This window comes from Crinia signifera, chromosome 2 (genome assembly GCF_055691185.1).
Source record: "Crinia signifera chromosome 2, ASM5569118v1, whole genome shotgun sequence".
NCBI classification, from domain to species: Eukaryota; Metazoa; Chordata; class Amphibia; order Anura; family Myobatrachidae; genus Crinia; species Crinia signifera.
This window is the reverse complement of record NC_139218.1, coordinates 184,501,345-184,517,638: the sequence shown is the minus strand read 5'-3', so window position 1 is coordinate 184,517,638 and position 16,294 is coordinate 184,501,345. Positions and strand designations below refer to the sequence as shown.

The 16,294-nt window shown below is 41.2% G+C and overlaps 1 protein-coding gene across 8 annotated transcripts in view; it reads right to left on the bottom strand.

The window, feature by feature from the left end:
- The window catches only part of PIGV (phosphatidylinositol glycan anchor biosynthesis class V), a 41,373-nt gene that overhangs the window by 11,937 nt on the left and 13,142 nt on the right, over positions 1-16,294 (bottom strand). The window contains exon 1 of one of the 8 annotated variants that reach the window (XM_083173299.1): positions 943-1,210. The exons of the other annotated variants lie outside the window; for them this stretch is intronic. The gene's annotated coding sequence lies outside the window, so the exon portion shown is untranslated. Of the gene's footprint in view, positions 1-942; positions 1,211-16,294 lie in introns of those variants that run through there. 8 annotated transcript variants of the gene reach the window in all.

Genomic DNA, 16,294 nt, shown 5'->3' with positions numbered 1-16,294 from the left:
TTACTGCTTAATCATTAATAATGGTGCAAGTCGAAAAAATGACTTAGTGGTACTGTGCTGCGAAAAATGGGCATGGTCAGGGGCATGGTCATATGACACAAGTGGCTACATGACAAAACTTTTACCCCCAGTGCCAGTTATGCCCCCCACAGTGCTAGGTATGCCCCAGTACCCCACATATATGCCCCGCAGTGCCAGATATGCCCCCACAGTGCCACACATATGCCAGATATGCCCCCACAGTGCCACACATATGCCCCCACAGTGCTAGTTATGCCCCAATGCCACACATATGCCCCCACAGTGCTAGTTATGCCCCCAATGCCAGATATGCCCCAATAATGCCACACATATGCCCCCACAGTGCTAGTTATGCCCCAATGCCAGATATGCCCCAATAATGCCACACATATGCCCCCACAGTGCTAGTTATGCCCCCAATGCCAGATATGCCCCAATAATGCCACACATATGCCCCCACAGTGTTAGTTATGCCCCCACAATGCCACACATATGCCCCCCACAGTGCTAGTTATGCCCCCACAATGCCACACATATGCCCCCTCAGCGCTAGTTATACCCCCAGTGCCAGATATGCCCCCACAGTGCTAGTTATGCCCCAATGCCAGATATGCCCCAATAATGCCACACATATGCCCCCACAGTGCTAGTTATGCCCCCAATGCCAGATATGCCCCAATAATGCCACACATATGCCCCCACAGTGTTAGTTATGCCCCCACAATGCCACACATATGCCCCCCACAGTGCTAGTTATGCCCCCACAATGCCACACATATGCCCCCTCAGCGCTAGTTATACCCCCAGTGCCAGATATGCCCCCAGTGCCAGATATTCCCACACAGATATGCCCCCATAGTGCCACACATATGCCCCCACAGCCCACAGTGCCAGAAGCCAGCAGCAGCACAAGTAACTCACTGTTATGGTGTCTGGGTTTCCTCTCCTCCCCCGCTGCTGCTGCTTCTTCTTCGTGGGGCGGGGGTCCCAGCTATCTCTTCGGGGGGCGGGAGACGGTGGACGGGGTGGGGGGGGGGGGCGGGAGACGGTGGACGAGGGTCGGGGAACGCATCGCGCGTCTATCCTTCCCGGCTTCACTGTGTCCGGGCCACCAGCCAATCATACCTCGCGGGCTGGCTCCTGATTGGCTGCCAGCCCGCGAGCTATGATTGGCTGAGAGCCCAGTAACAGTGACACAGGGAGGGGAAGGGGAAGGAGAGATGCGCGATGCGCTCCCTTCCCCTCGGCTCCAGTAGTACTGTGGGGCGGGCGGGTGGGCGACAAGCCGGACAAACAGGGTGCGGGGGCCGTATCCGGCCCGCAAGCCGGAGGTTCCCCACCCCTGTATTACATAAAGAACTCTTCCTCCGAATCGAGGTGCAGACACATTTAGCTCATAGTGTCATAGAAAACGTATGACTTGAGGACTATGTAGCAGCGTCGCACAAGTCCTTGATTGAAGCCATCGCCTTCAACGCCCATGATGTAGCAGTAGCCCTAGTGGAGTGTGCCGTAACGATAGCCGGGACTTATTTTCCTTCCATTTTATATACAAATGAGATGACTTCCCTTATCCACCTTGAGATAGTTTGCTTGGTAGGAGTCAATCCTCTTCTAGCTCCGTCTGGGATTACAAATAAACTTTTTAGTTTCCTGACTTCTTCCGTTCCCCCCCAAGTATGTAGTAATACTTCTTACGACATCCAAATGATGCAAAGCTTCTTCCTCCTTGTCTTTGGGTTCGGGGTAGAACGTAGGTAACGAAATCTCTTAATTGAGATAGAACTCAGAAACAACTTTAGGAAGGAAATAAGGATTAGTTCTTAGGACAATCCTATCTGACAAAACTTTCAGGTAAGGCTCTTCTGCCCAGAGAGTTTGCAGTTTGCTCACTCTCCTCGCTGAGGTAATAGCAACCAAGAATACAGTTTTCCAGGTTAAATATTTCAGTGAAATCTCATTCAATGGTTTAAAAGGAGGCTTCATCAAAGCTTTCAGTAACAGATTCAAGTTCCAAGAGGCCACTAGAGATCTTATCGGGGGTCTCATTCTTTTTATTGTGTTGCAAAATCTGATGGTCAGTTGTTCCTCTGCCAACTTCCTCTCTAACAATACACTTAAGGCCGAAATCTGTACTTTCAATGTCGAATTGGCCAATCCATCCACAAACCACTTGTGTAGAAATTGTAGAACTTCAGAAGTTGGGACTTCCTGTATTGCCTCCTTCGACCCTCTCCAGTTGATAAAGGTGTGCCATACTCTGTAATAAGCCACAGTAGATACTTTCTTTCTAGCTTGAAGTAATAATGAGATCACCTGGTCTGAGAGACCCTTTTGTTTCAGATGGTTCCATTCAATTTCCACGCCGTTAAAGCTAAGGCTGCTGGATCTGGATGCCATATCTGTCCTTGCAATAGAAGATCTGGAACTGCTGGCAGGGTCCATGGATCTAGCACCGCTAGCCTCAGTACCGTCGAAAACCATGCCCTTCGGGGCTAAAACGGAAGGATTATTATCACCTGTATCTTGTCGTCCATGATTTCCTTTAGGACCTTGTGTATCAAAGGAAATGGGGGAAACACATAACCTAGTCAACATGTCCATTGGATGGAGAAAGTGTCTACTGCTGAGGTCTGTGGAAGATCATATCTGGAGAAGTAGGTTTTCACCTTTTTGTTCAGATGTGTGGCCATCAGGTCTACCTCTGGTGTGCCGAAACGGTCGGTCACCTCTTTGAAGATTCTTCCATTTAGCTCCCATTCTCCAGGAAGAATTTCGTTCCGACTGAGGAAATCTGCTAAGACATTCTATTTTCCTGGCACATAAATGGCTGTCACGGAATTCAAATTCTCTTCTTCCCAGCTTAGAATCTTTGAGCCCACCTCCATGAGTGACTTGCTCCTGGTTCCTCCCTGGTGGTTTATATATGCTACCACTGAAGTATTGTCGGAGAAGATTCTCAAGTGTGTCTTTCTGATTCTCTGAGAAAAAAGCCATCACCGCTCTCCATACGGCTTCGGCTTCTCTCCAATTTGACAAATTCACACTCTCTTCTTTTGACCACGCCCCTTGGTCTGCTTCTCCCTCGCAATGGGCCCCCCAGCCTGACTGACTTGCGTCGGTTGTAATTACCCGAAAATTCGGAGACTTTAAGGATGTCCCTCTGTCTATCAATGCTCTGTTTGTCCACCAGGAAAGAGACTTTCTTACCCTTAAGGACAGATTTATCTTCTGAGTCCTGATAGTCTTTTTCTTTAGAAGTGTAAGGATTGTCCATTGGAAAGTTCTCATTCTCCACTGTGACCATGGAACAATCCCTATAGTGGAGGACATCATCCCCAATAAACTTAGACATCTTTGCAATGATAGAAAAAGGGGGAAGAAAAAGTACTCTCCTTTGTTTGGGGGCACGCTTTTGTAGAAAAAATTCTAATGAGTAGTAATTTAGTTAAGTTAAAACGTAACTTTTAATAGAATATTTAGTTTAAAAGTGGTTTAAAGACAAAAATCAAAAAACACAAACAGACTACACATAACATATAAGATTGGTTATTATAACCAATTAGACGGCTCAAGGGAGTCCCGTCACCAAGATGCTGACGTTAGATATAATTAGATATACCAGTAATACATTTGTAAATGGAAAATAGGCCTATATTTTAGTAAAACCTCGGTGGGTAGGTCTATTTTTTTACTGGTATAAATCAAAAAAAATTTTTTTTAGCGAAATGGAAAAAAACACATTTGTTTTGGTCCACACCAATTATTGTATGGTGTGTACCCACATGCACAATTCAAGATTGAAAAAAGTTTTGCTTTGTATAATCAATTTTGACACAAAATAATCTTGAATTTAAATGCAAACAGTAAAGCGGTGGTAGCCACAACTCTGTCAATTGTCTACACAAATGGAGCAAGCATATAGTGGTAATAACTCAGTCTCTGATTCATGGAGCCAGATATATGGCAGAAAAGGGTGATAAAGTGACTGAGCATCTGCTGTCCCTTGCCCCTGGACAAGGTGCCCTGTTGGTATAATGCCAGAGCAGGGTCTAGCCGAGACCCAAAGGGTAGGGTTGAGAGTGCTGCTGAAAGAAAAAGTGTACTGGGAGTATTAGGTTAAAGTGTGAAAAGAGGCGACTTATATCAGGTGGATTTTAGTAGGCTGCTGCTTCCCATATATCAATGCATTGATGGGAAGTGAGCGGTACACACCACCAGATAACGTTAGGGGATAGTAAGGGATGGCTCCTACTCCTCCATGCAGGAAGTATGGTGCCCTGTTGCGCAAAAGACAGTGCAGGGTCCTGCCAAATCCTACATGCAGTATGAGGGAAATCCCTGAGAAAATGGCAAGGAGACAGAGGTAACAGAGATAATAAGGATATCGTCATCAGATGGTATACATTTTCATAGATTCAGTACACAATGTTACGTCCACAAAATCTAGACATATGTTCTCCAGCGGCAATTAGAGTATATATGCTGACTGGCAATCACTTCTGGTAAGCGGTATGTGCATACAGTCTAATAGCGGTAATGGGTATGTCTGCCAAGCAGCGGTGGCTATGGCTACACAGATCGGTGTGGCTAGCACCGCTTACCTGCTTGCAGGAGGGCTCCGAGTCCTCAGTGAGCCCTCGGCATGTGTCCTGAACGGCGCGTGTATCGGCGTCACTGTCAGCCGGCGCCTCAGGTAGCAGTGAGCAAACAGTTGTTTCGCAATAGAGCTTCGTCAGTGCTGACGTGTGGGTCCCACGTCAGTGTATTTATTAGCTGCCCCTGTTATTGGCTAATGCCTGTGGGCGTATCTGAATAAAATTAGGGAGTGTGTGTTGCATGGCTTATTGTGACTACGAAATGGAGCAAAGCATAATAAGTGCTATAGTATGGTGTAGGAAGCGCATGTTTAGCGGTCACTGAAAAAAGAGAGAAGGTGATCCCTGGTATATATTAATAATTGCGCAAAATAAGTGTATCGGAGAAAACTTAATATCTGTTTATAATTGTGCTTAATATACATATGCGCTAGAAATGAAAAAACGGAAAAAAACGGAAGAAAACTGGAAAAACTTTGTACAGGTTACATGAAAAAATGTACCCTGAGTATAAGGGAAGAATAATTACAATAGTAGTAATGTGTAATTATACGTGACAATGGAGAAATATATTGCAGCAGCAATATATTGTCTATCTATGTTTATATACGCGTGGTTGTACAGATGCTGTAATTTGATAAAGTTTAATTTAATGATAGCCACGTAATTGGTATGAGGTCAGGCATTTTATATAATATATATACGTTGCCTGTGAGCACAGAGAGGATCGCTGGATAAATTTATGAAGTAAAAATACAAAGATATAATTGCCCATGGTTGGGAGATACATTAAAAGGAAAAAAAGGGGGTGAAAAAAAGGAAAAGCAACAAAGTGAATAGCCGGTACATGCAAAGTATCAAAATAGAGGAGCTATAAAATTGCTGTATGTATTAGTGAACTGTTATCCAAGTAACTTGGTCTTTTATTATAATAATGATCAATAAGGGGGATATGTCAAATTACCAGAAGCTAACGCAGTAATAACGCATAGGTATTAAGACTATGTTGGGGATATTAATACATGTAAGTTTCTCTATGCGGGTATGTTTATAGGGAAAAGATGGCATTATCATAGCAATATCATTGATGAATTACACGCCTGACAGAGCTGATAAAGAGAAGGAAACTAAGTCCTTCAGTTTAGCATTAAATAATTAATTAATTAAGGTAATGCTTGGTAAGTAGGAAAGGGGAACAGAAGAAAGTGTGGGGTGATTAAATGTAAATAGAAATTAAACTGTCACTGAATTGGTGTTGGGAAAATATAGATGGTGTGTAGTGATGTTAAATGGTGTTGTGTAGGTGAGACTAGTAGTGGAGTACAGTGTGGGGAGTATTAATGTGTGTATGTGTATTGGTGAAGATATTGTGTCTATATTAAGTGAATTGAAATAATTAAATGAATTGTAAAGGTGTGTAAACTATAGGGATAATGCTAGAACGTGACCGTGAATTTATATAGTGAATCCTATTGCTGGAGGTGATGGTGATAAATATGTGGGAGGCATTGATTAGTAAAAAAATTAAAATATAAAAAGTAGAAAGGGGGGAAGGGGGGGGGGAAAGATAATGGAGGGAAAGAAATTGGTATGAGTGGGTGATACATGTATTATTACAGGGAATAGTCGGCATAGAGCAATGTTGAATAAGCAGAAAGCTAAATGGTAGTTTTAATGCATCTCAAAATTTGGGGTGATACGTGTTTTAGAGAAAAGAATTATAGCTGGTATATTCATTTAGGCCATTGGGAACCACAGTATTGAGATCAAATATCCATCTACTTTCTTTTTTGAGGAGTTCTTGAGTAAGATTTCCTCCTCTTATCCCAAGTCGAATTTGTTCGAGTCCAAAGGCCTTCAGATCTTTGGGATTGCCTTCATGTTCTTTGAGAAAGTGGCGGGCCACTGATGTAAGTTTTTTGAAATTCGTGGTATCCTTTTGGGCATTTCTGATGTTCCCAATGTGTTCTAGTACTCTGTTTTTGAGGGCCCTGGTGGTCATGCCCACATATTTCAAATCACATGGGCAGGTGAGGCAGTAAATCACTCCCATAGTACTGCAACTCATAAATTGTTGGATTGCATGTTTTTTACCGTATCTGTCAGTAATTTGTTCTTTTTTCTGTATATATGGACATGCTTTGCAATTTCTGCATGGAAAAGTTCCTTTTAGTCATGGTTTGTTCTTAGGGGTTCCTATATAGTGGCTTTTTACCAAGGTGTCCCTTAGGTTCCTTGATCTTCTCCAGCTGAATGCCGGTTTGTCAGGTAGCGCCTTCTTGAGGTCACGATCGTTTTTTAAGATGTACCAATGTTTGCCGATGATATTTTGAAGTTCTTTCCACTCTTTGCAGTATTCTGTGACAAACCTAAGGGCAGATGTTTCACTGTTGAGTTCTGTTTTCTTTTTTGGAAAGATAAGGTCCTCTCTTCTTGTTTTTAAAGCAATGGATCTTGCTTTCTTGATACTTCTACTGTAGCCTCTCTCCATTAGACGTTTCACTATATAAATTCACGGTCACGTTCTAGCATTATCCCTATAGTTTACACACCTTTACAATTCATTTAATTATTTCAATTCACTTAATATAGACACAATATCTTCACCAATACACATACACACATTAATACTCCCCACACTGTACTCCACTACTAGTCTAACCTACACAACACCATTTAACATCACTACACACCATCTATATTTTCCCAACACCAATTCAGTGACAGTTTAATTTCTATTTACATTTAATCACCCCACACTTTCTTCTGTTCCCCTTTCCTCCTTACCAAGCATTACCTTAATTAATTAATTATTTAACGCTAAACTGAAGGACTTAGTTTCCCTCTCTTTATCAGCTCTGTCAGGCGTGTAATTCATCAATGATATTGCTATGATAATGCCATCTTTTCCCTATAAACATACCCGCATAGAGAAACTTACATGTATTAATATCCCAAACATAGTCTTAATACCTATGCGTTATTACTGCGTTAGCTTCTGGTAATTTGACATATCCCCCTTATTGATCATTATTATAATAAAAGACCAAGTTACTTGGATAACAGTTCACTTATACATACAGCAATTTTATAGCTCCTCTATTTTGATACTTTGCATGTACCGGCTATTCACTTTGTTGCTTTTCCTTTTTTTCACCCCCTTTTTTTCCTTTTAATGTATCTCCCAACCATGGGCAATTGTATCTTTGTATTTTTACTTCATAAATTTATCCAGCGATCCTCTCTGTGCTCACAGGCAACGTATATATATTATATAAAATGCCTGACCTCATACCAATTACGTGGCTATCATTAAATTAAACTTTATCAAATTACAGCATCTGTACAACCACGCGTATATAAACATAGATAGACAATATATTGCTGCTGCAATATATTTCTCCATTGTCACGTATAATTACACATTACTACTATTGTAATTAATTCTTCCCTTATACTCAGGGTACATTTTTTCATGTAACCTGTACAAAGTTTTTCCAGTTTTCTTCCGTTTTTTCATTTCTAGCGCATATGTATATTAAGCACAATTATAAACAGATATTAAGTTTTCTCCGATACACTTATTTTGCGCAATTATTAATATATACCAGGGATCACCTTCTCTCTTTTTTCAGTGACCGCTAAACATGCGCTTCCTACACCATACTATAGCACTTATTATGCTTTGCTCCATTTCGTAGTCACAATAAGCCATGCAACACACACTCCCTAATTTTATTCAGATACGCCCACAGGCATTAGCCAATAACAGGGGCAGCTAATAAATACACTGACGTGGGACCCACACGTCAGCACTGACGAAGCTCTATTGCGAAACAGCTGTTTGCTCACTGCTACCTGAGGCGCCGGCTGACAGTGACGCCGATACACGCGCCGTTCAGGACACATGCCGAGGGCTCACTGAGGACTCGGAGCCCGCCTGCAAGCAGGTAAGCGGTGCTAGCCACACCGATCTGTGTAGCCATAGCCACCGCTGCTTGGCAGACATACCCATTACCGCTATTAGACTGTATGCACATACCGCTTACCAGAAGTGATTGCCAGTCAGCATATATACTCTAATTGCCGCTGGAGAACATATGTCTAGATTTTGTGGACGTAACATTGTGTACTGAATCTATGAAAATGTATACCATCTGATGACGATATCCTTATTATCTCTGTTACCTCTGTCTCCTTGCCATTTTCTCAGGGATTTCCCTCATACTGCATGTAGGATTTGGCAGGACCCTGCACTGTCTTTTGCGCAACAGGGCACCATACTTCCTGCATGGAGGAGTAGGAGCCATCCCTTACTATCCCCTAACGTTATCTGGTGGTGTGTACCGCTCACTTCCCATCAATGCATTGATATATGGGAAGCAGCAGCCTACTAAAATCCACCTGATATAAGTCGCCTCTTTTCACACTTTAACCTAATACTCCCAGTACACTTTTTCTTTCAGCAGCACTCTCAACCCTACCCTTTGGGTCTCGGCTAGACCCTGCTCTGGCATTATACCAACAGGGCACCTTGTCCAGGGGCAAGGGACAGCAGATGCTCAGTCACTTTATCACCCTTTTCTGCCATATATCTGGCTCCATGAATCAGAGACTGAGTTATTACCACTATATGCTTGCTCCATTTGTGTAGACAATTGACAGAGTTGTGGCTACCACCGCTTTACTGTTTGCATTTAAATTCAAGATTATTTTGTGTCAAAATTGATTATACAAAGCAAAACTTTTTTCAATCTTGAATTGTGCATGTGGGTACACACCATACAATAATTGGTGTGGACCAAAACAAATGTGTTTTTTTCCATTTCGCTAAAAAAATTTTTTTTTGATTTATACCAGTAAAAAAATAGACCTACCCACCGAGGTTTTACTAAAATATAGGCCTATTTTCCATTTACAAATGTATTACTGGTATATCTAATTATATCTAACGTCAGCATCTTGGTGACGGGACTCCCTTGAGCCGTCTAATTGGTTATAATAACCAATCTTATATGTTATGTGTAGTCTGTTTGTGTTTTTTGATTTTTGTCTTTAAACCACTTTTTTATTAAATATTCTATTAAAAGTTACGTTTTAACTTAACTAAATTACTACTCATTAGAATTTTTTCTACAAAAGCGTGCCCCCAAACAAAGGAGAGTACTTTTTCTTCCCCCTTTTTCTATTGATATATTTTACTCTCAGGGGTGCACCTCCACACGAGTTATTCATTACCTTGAAATAACCTTCTCAGACTGTGGAATACAATTCAATACTAACAATTATTCTCATACCATACTTGATTTAAGGGTGCAACTTGTGCGTGGGCCTTTTTCCCAGATCCCCCTCCCCTAACACCCCATGCAACTTTTTTGAGTTTTGTCTCAAATCTTTGTCCGCTTGCACAGCTCTACACCCACCCTATTTCTTTAGGAACTTATTTTCAAGCGTGTTTTTTGACCATCAACACAGACAGCCTTCTGGCATGGCCTTTAATTTACGGAAAGAACTTACCACTAAACGTGACATTGGAGAAGATTTAAACAACATTTTCCCTACGAATGTATCAGATGCCACGGGATACAATAACTGGAACGATGATATTCATAAATTGAGATTACTCCTACAGAAACAGATACGTCTCAAATGGGAAGTCACTACACTTGAGAATTACCTAAAACAAAAATTAGTACCCCGCGGACTCCGCCCTAAACTTTTTCCCACATTCGAACTGGCAACAGACACTCTGAAAACAGAATGGGAATCTTGCCTCCTGAAATGTTCAAATGAATTAATGAATGTTCTCTATAAACACAATATGCTATTAATGAACAAAGTTGAGAAAGAAATTGAAGAATTGGGTACGACCCTAGAAGTCTGGGAGAAGGACACTGCCTTCCAACACACTTTTGAGAAACAAAAGGAAGATCTCAACAAATACGAAGACGAGTTAATCGTCAGAAAGAAAAATAAATTTATCAGAGACAAAAAAGATTTTTCAAGTGGGAATATCTTTAGGTGGACCAACGCACGCCAAACTAAGGGACGTAGATACTTCACAGAACAAAGCTCCTCTGACACTGACTTCTCTGAAACCGAAGACGTGTCACCACAGATACCAGGTTCCCTGGAATCAACTTCCTCGGCTTCTTTTTTAGAGAGAGGCCCCTCCTCCAAAAACAGATATCGGAACCCTACAAGAGGAGACTACGGAGGGGGAAGAAAAGGAAAAGGGAGAGGAAACTGGAGAACATGGGGTACTCTAGAACCCGAGAGGCAATCTCCTCGCTTCCAGAAGAAATTTTGACCCCAAATGACCCACAGTTAAAAGTGATCAATCTCTCCGACCGACAAATATCTCCAATACAAGAAATAGTCCTTGGCAAAGGTCTATCTTTCTCCCCTGAAATATCTTTTAACAGATTCCAATGGGAAAAGGACCTACAACTTTTTGGGAGGAAACTTCTCCTAAAAAAATTTTTTTCCGATCATCAAACAAATGAGTCCGGAACAGCAAACCCCAGGACTAACATCTCCTCGCCAATACCCCTCACAGAAGAAGAAGAGTCCGCATTGCAAATATTGGAGGAACTAGCCGAAGAATCTGAGATTGGGCAGACTATCCAGACTGACTCCAGGGAAATCTTAAAAAGAAAAAGTACATTCTATCCATCAAGTAACATCTGTCCAGAGGTAAAGATCTTCCTGGAACTGGTATCTGAAGAAATGGACCAACTATATGTTACTAGACCCAGACATTACACCAGTAAAAATCTCTTACAAGAAGAATGGGAGGCCTTACGAGACATTAAAAGCTGGGATGATGTAATAGTAAAACAGGCCGACAAAGGTGGTAACATTGTACTTTGGCCCAGAGAATTATACCTCACTGAGGCACTACGCCAACTTCAGGACAAGTCGTGCTATCAACAATTGACATTCAACCCTACAGACAACTACAGAATCTATTACAACAGGATAATTGAACAGGCTTTCAAAACTGGTACCATTACTAAAAGCGAGCTGAAATTTCTGAGTGTGGAACATCCAAAAGTACCGACTTTTTATATGTTGCCTAAGGTACATAAGAACTTAGCAAGACCACCCGGAAGACCAATTGTGTCGGGCATAGGGGGCCTCTCTGAACAGGCAAGTGTGTTCTGTGACCATCATCTAAGACATCACGTACTCTCACTAGCCTCCTATGTACAGGATACAAGTGATGTACTCAGAAGATTGGACGATGTGATCTTGGAAAAAGATCAATATCTAGTGACACTGGACGTGGAGTCCCTATACACGAGCATCCATCATGACCAGGGCCTTGCAGCTATCAGATACTTCCTTGCTTCAGAAGGCACCAATGACTTCAATGAACTTTTACTTACACTTTTGGAGTTCATACTGAAGAAAAACTATTTTACTTTTAATGACAGATTCTTTCTCCAGGTCCGGGGGACAGCGATGGGCGCGGCTTGTGCGCCCACGTATGCCAACCTGTTCCTCGGATGGTGGGAGAGAGAGTCTGTCTTCTCAGAAGCCAACGAAAGATATACCAGCCAAATAACAACATGGCTGAGGTATATCGATGATATTTTAATGATTTGGCAGGGTCCAAAAGCAGACCTCCTGGATTTTATCTCGGTACTTAACAACAACCACCTGAACCTAAAACTTACATTTAACATCAGTGAGAGTAATGCGACTTTTCTTGATCTATACATCTTCCGGGGCACCGATGACTACATCCACACAGAATTGTTTCGTAAAGAAACAGCTACTAACAGCCTTCTCCACTGTGATAGCTCACACTTTCCCCCTACCATCAAAAACCTCCCAAAGGGGGAATTTTTGAGATTAAGGAGGAACTGTTCCAGTAGAGAAACTTTCAACATCAAAAGTAATGAACTCATGAAACGTCTAATGGAGAGAGGCTACAGTAGGAGAAGTATCAAGAAAGCAAGATCCATTGCTTTAAAAACAAGAAGAGAGGACCTTATCTTTCCAAAAAAGAAAACAGAACTCAACAGTGAAACATCTGCCCTTAGGTTTGTCACAGAATACTGCAAGGAGTGGAAAGAACTTCAAAATATCATCGGCAAACATTGGTACATCTTAAAAAACGATCGTGACCTCAAGAAGGCGCTACCTGACAAACCGGCATTCAGCTGGAGAAGATCAAGGAACCTAAGGGACACCTTGGTAAAAAGCCACTATATAGGAACCCCTAAGAACAAACCACGACTAAAAGGAACTTTTCCATGCAGAAATTGCAAAGCATGTCCATATATACAGAAAAAAGAACAAATTACTGACAGATACGGTAAAAAACATGCAATCCAACAATTTATGAGTTGCAGTACTATGGGAGTGATTTACTGCCTCACCTGCCCATGTGATTTGAAATATGTGGGCATGACCACCAGGGCCCTCAAAAACAGAGTACTAGAACACATTGGGAACATCAGAAATGCCCAAAAGGATACCACGAATTTCAAAAAACTTACATCAGTGGCCCGCCACTTTCTCAAAGAACATGAAGGCAATCCCAAAGATCTGAAGGCCTTTGGACTCGAACAAATTCGACTTGGGATAAGAGGAGGAAATCTTACTCAAGAACTCCTCAAAAAAGAAAGTAGATGGATATTTGATCTCAATACTGTGGTTCCCAATGGCCTAAATGAATATACCAGCTATAATTCTTTTCTCTAAAACACGTATCACCCCAAATTTTGAGATGCATTAAAACTACCATTTAGCTTTCTGCTTATTCAACATTGCTCTATGCCGACTATTCCCTGTAATAATACATGTATCACCCACTCATACCAATTTCTTTCCCTCCATTATCTTTCCCCCCCCCCCTTCCCCCCTTTCTACTTTTTATATTTTAATTTTTTTACTAATCAATGCCTCCCACATATTTATCACCATCACCTCCAGCAATAGGATTCACTATATAAATTCACGGTCACGTTCTAGCATTATCCCTATAGTTTACACACCTTTCCAATTCATTTAATTATTTCAATTCACTTAATATAGACACAATATCTTCACCAATACACATACACACATTAATACTCCCCACACTGTACTCCACTACTAGTCTCACCTACACAACACCATTTAACATCACTACACACCATCTATATTTTCCCAACACCAATTCAGTGACAGTTTAATTTCTATTTACATTTAATCACCCCACACTTTCTTCTGTTCCCCTTTCCTCCTTACCAAGCATTACCTTAATTAATTAATTATTTAACGCTAAACTGAAGGACTTAGTTTCCCTCTCTTTATCAGCTCTGTCAGGCGTGTAATTCATCAATGATATTGCTATGATAATGCCATCTTTTCCCTATAAACATACCCGCATAGAGAAACTTACATGTATTAATATCCCCAACATAGTCTTAATACCTATGCGTTATTACTGCGTTAGCTTCTGGTAATTTGACATATCCCCCTTATTGATCATTATTATAATAAAAGACCAAGTTACTTGGATAACAGTTCGCTAATACATACAGCAATTTTATAGCTCCTCTATTTTGATACTTTGCATGTACCGGCTATTCACTTTGTTGGTTTTCCTTTTTTTCACCCCCTTTTTTTCCTTTTAATGTATCTCCCAACCATGGGCAATTGTATCTTTGTATTTTTACTTCATAAATTTATCCAGCGATCCTCTCTGTGCTCACAGGCAACGTATATATATTATATAAAATGCCTGACCTCATACCAATTACGTGGCTATCATTAAATTAAACTTTATCAAATTACAGCATCTGTACAACCACGCGTATATAAACATAGATAGACAATATATTGCTGCTGCAATATATTTCTCCATTGTCACGTATAATTACACATTACTACTATTGTAATTAATTCTTCCCTTATACTCAGGGTACATTTTTTCATGTAACCTGTACAAAGTTTTTCCAGTTTTCTTCCGTTTTTTTCCGTTTTTTCATTTCTAGCGCATATGTATATTAAGCACAATTATAAACAGATATTAAGTTTTCTCCGATACACTTATTTTGCGCAATTATTAATATATACCAGGGATCACCTTCTCTCTTTTTTCAGTGACCGCTAAACATGCGCTTCCTACACCATACTATAGCACTTATTATGCTTTGCTCCATTTCGTAGTCACAATAAGCCATGCAACACACACTCCCTAATTTTATTCAGATACGCCCACAGGCATTAGCCAATAACAGGGGCAGCTAATAAATACACTGACGTGGGACCCACACGTCAGCACTGACGAAGCTCTATTGCGAAACAGCTGTTTGCTCACTGCTACCTGAGGCGCCGGCTGACAGTGACGCCGATACACGCGCCGTTCAGGACACATGCCGAGGGCTCACTGAGGACTCGGAGCCCTCCTGCAAGCAGGTAAGCGGTGCTAGCCACACCGATCTGTGTAGCCATAGCCACCGCTGCTTGGCAGACATACCCATTACCGCTATTAGACTGTATGCACATACCGCTTACCAGAAGTGATTGCCAGTCAGCATATATACTCTAATTGCCGCTGGAGAACATATGTCTAGATTTTGTGGACGTAACATTGTGTACTGAATCTATGAAAATGTATACCATCTGATGACGATATCCTTATTATCTCTGTTACCTCTGTCTCCTTGCCATTTTCTCAGGGATTTCCCTCATACTGCATGTAGGATTTGAGAGGACCCTGCACTGTCTTTTGCGCAACAGGGCACCATACTTCCTGCATGGAGGAGTAGGAGCCATCCCTTACTATCCCCTAACGTTATCTGGTGGTGTGTACCGCTCACTTCCCATCAATGCATTGATATATGGGAAGCAGCAGCCTACTAAAATCCACCTGATATAAGTCGCCTCTTTTCACACTTTAACCTAATACTCCCAGTACACTTTTTCTTTCAGCAGCACTCTCAACCCTACCCTTTGGGTCTCGGCTAGACCCTGCTCTGGCATTATACCAACAGGGCACCTTGTCCAGGGGCAAGGGACAGCAGATGCTCAGTCACTTTATCACCCTTTTCTGCCATATATCTGGCTCCATGAATCAGAGACTGAGTTATTACCACTATATGCTTGCTCCATTTGTGTAGACAATTGACAGAGTTGTGGCTACCACCGCTTTACTGTTTGCATTTAAATTCAAGATTATTTTGTGTCAAAATTGATTATACAAAGCAAAACTTTTTTCAATCTTGAATTGTGCATGTGGGTACACACCATACAATAATTGGTGTGGACCAAAACAAATGTGTTTTTTTCCATTTCGCTAAAAAAATTTTTTTTTGATTTATACCAGTAAAAAAATAGACCTACCCACCGAGGTTTTACTAAAATATAGGCCTATTTTCCATTTACAAATGTATTACTGGTATATCTAATTATATCTAACGTCAGCATCTTGGTGACGGGACTCCCTTGAGCCGTCTAATTGGTTATAATAACCAATCTTATATGTTATGTGTAGTCTGTTTGTGTTTTTTGATTTTTGTCTTTAAACCACTTTTTTACTAAATATTCTATTAAAAGTTACGTTTTAACTTAACTAAATTACTACTCATTAGAATTTTTTCTACAAAAGCGTGCCCCCAAACAAAGGAGAGTACTTTTTCTTCCCCCTTTTTCTATTGATATATTTTACTCTCAGG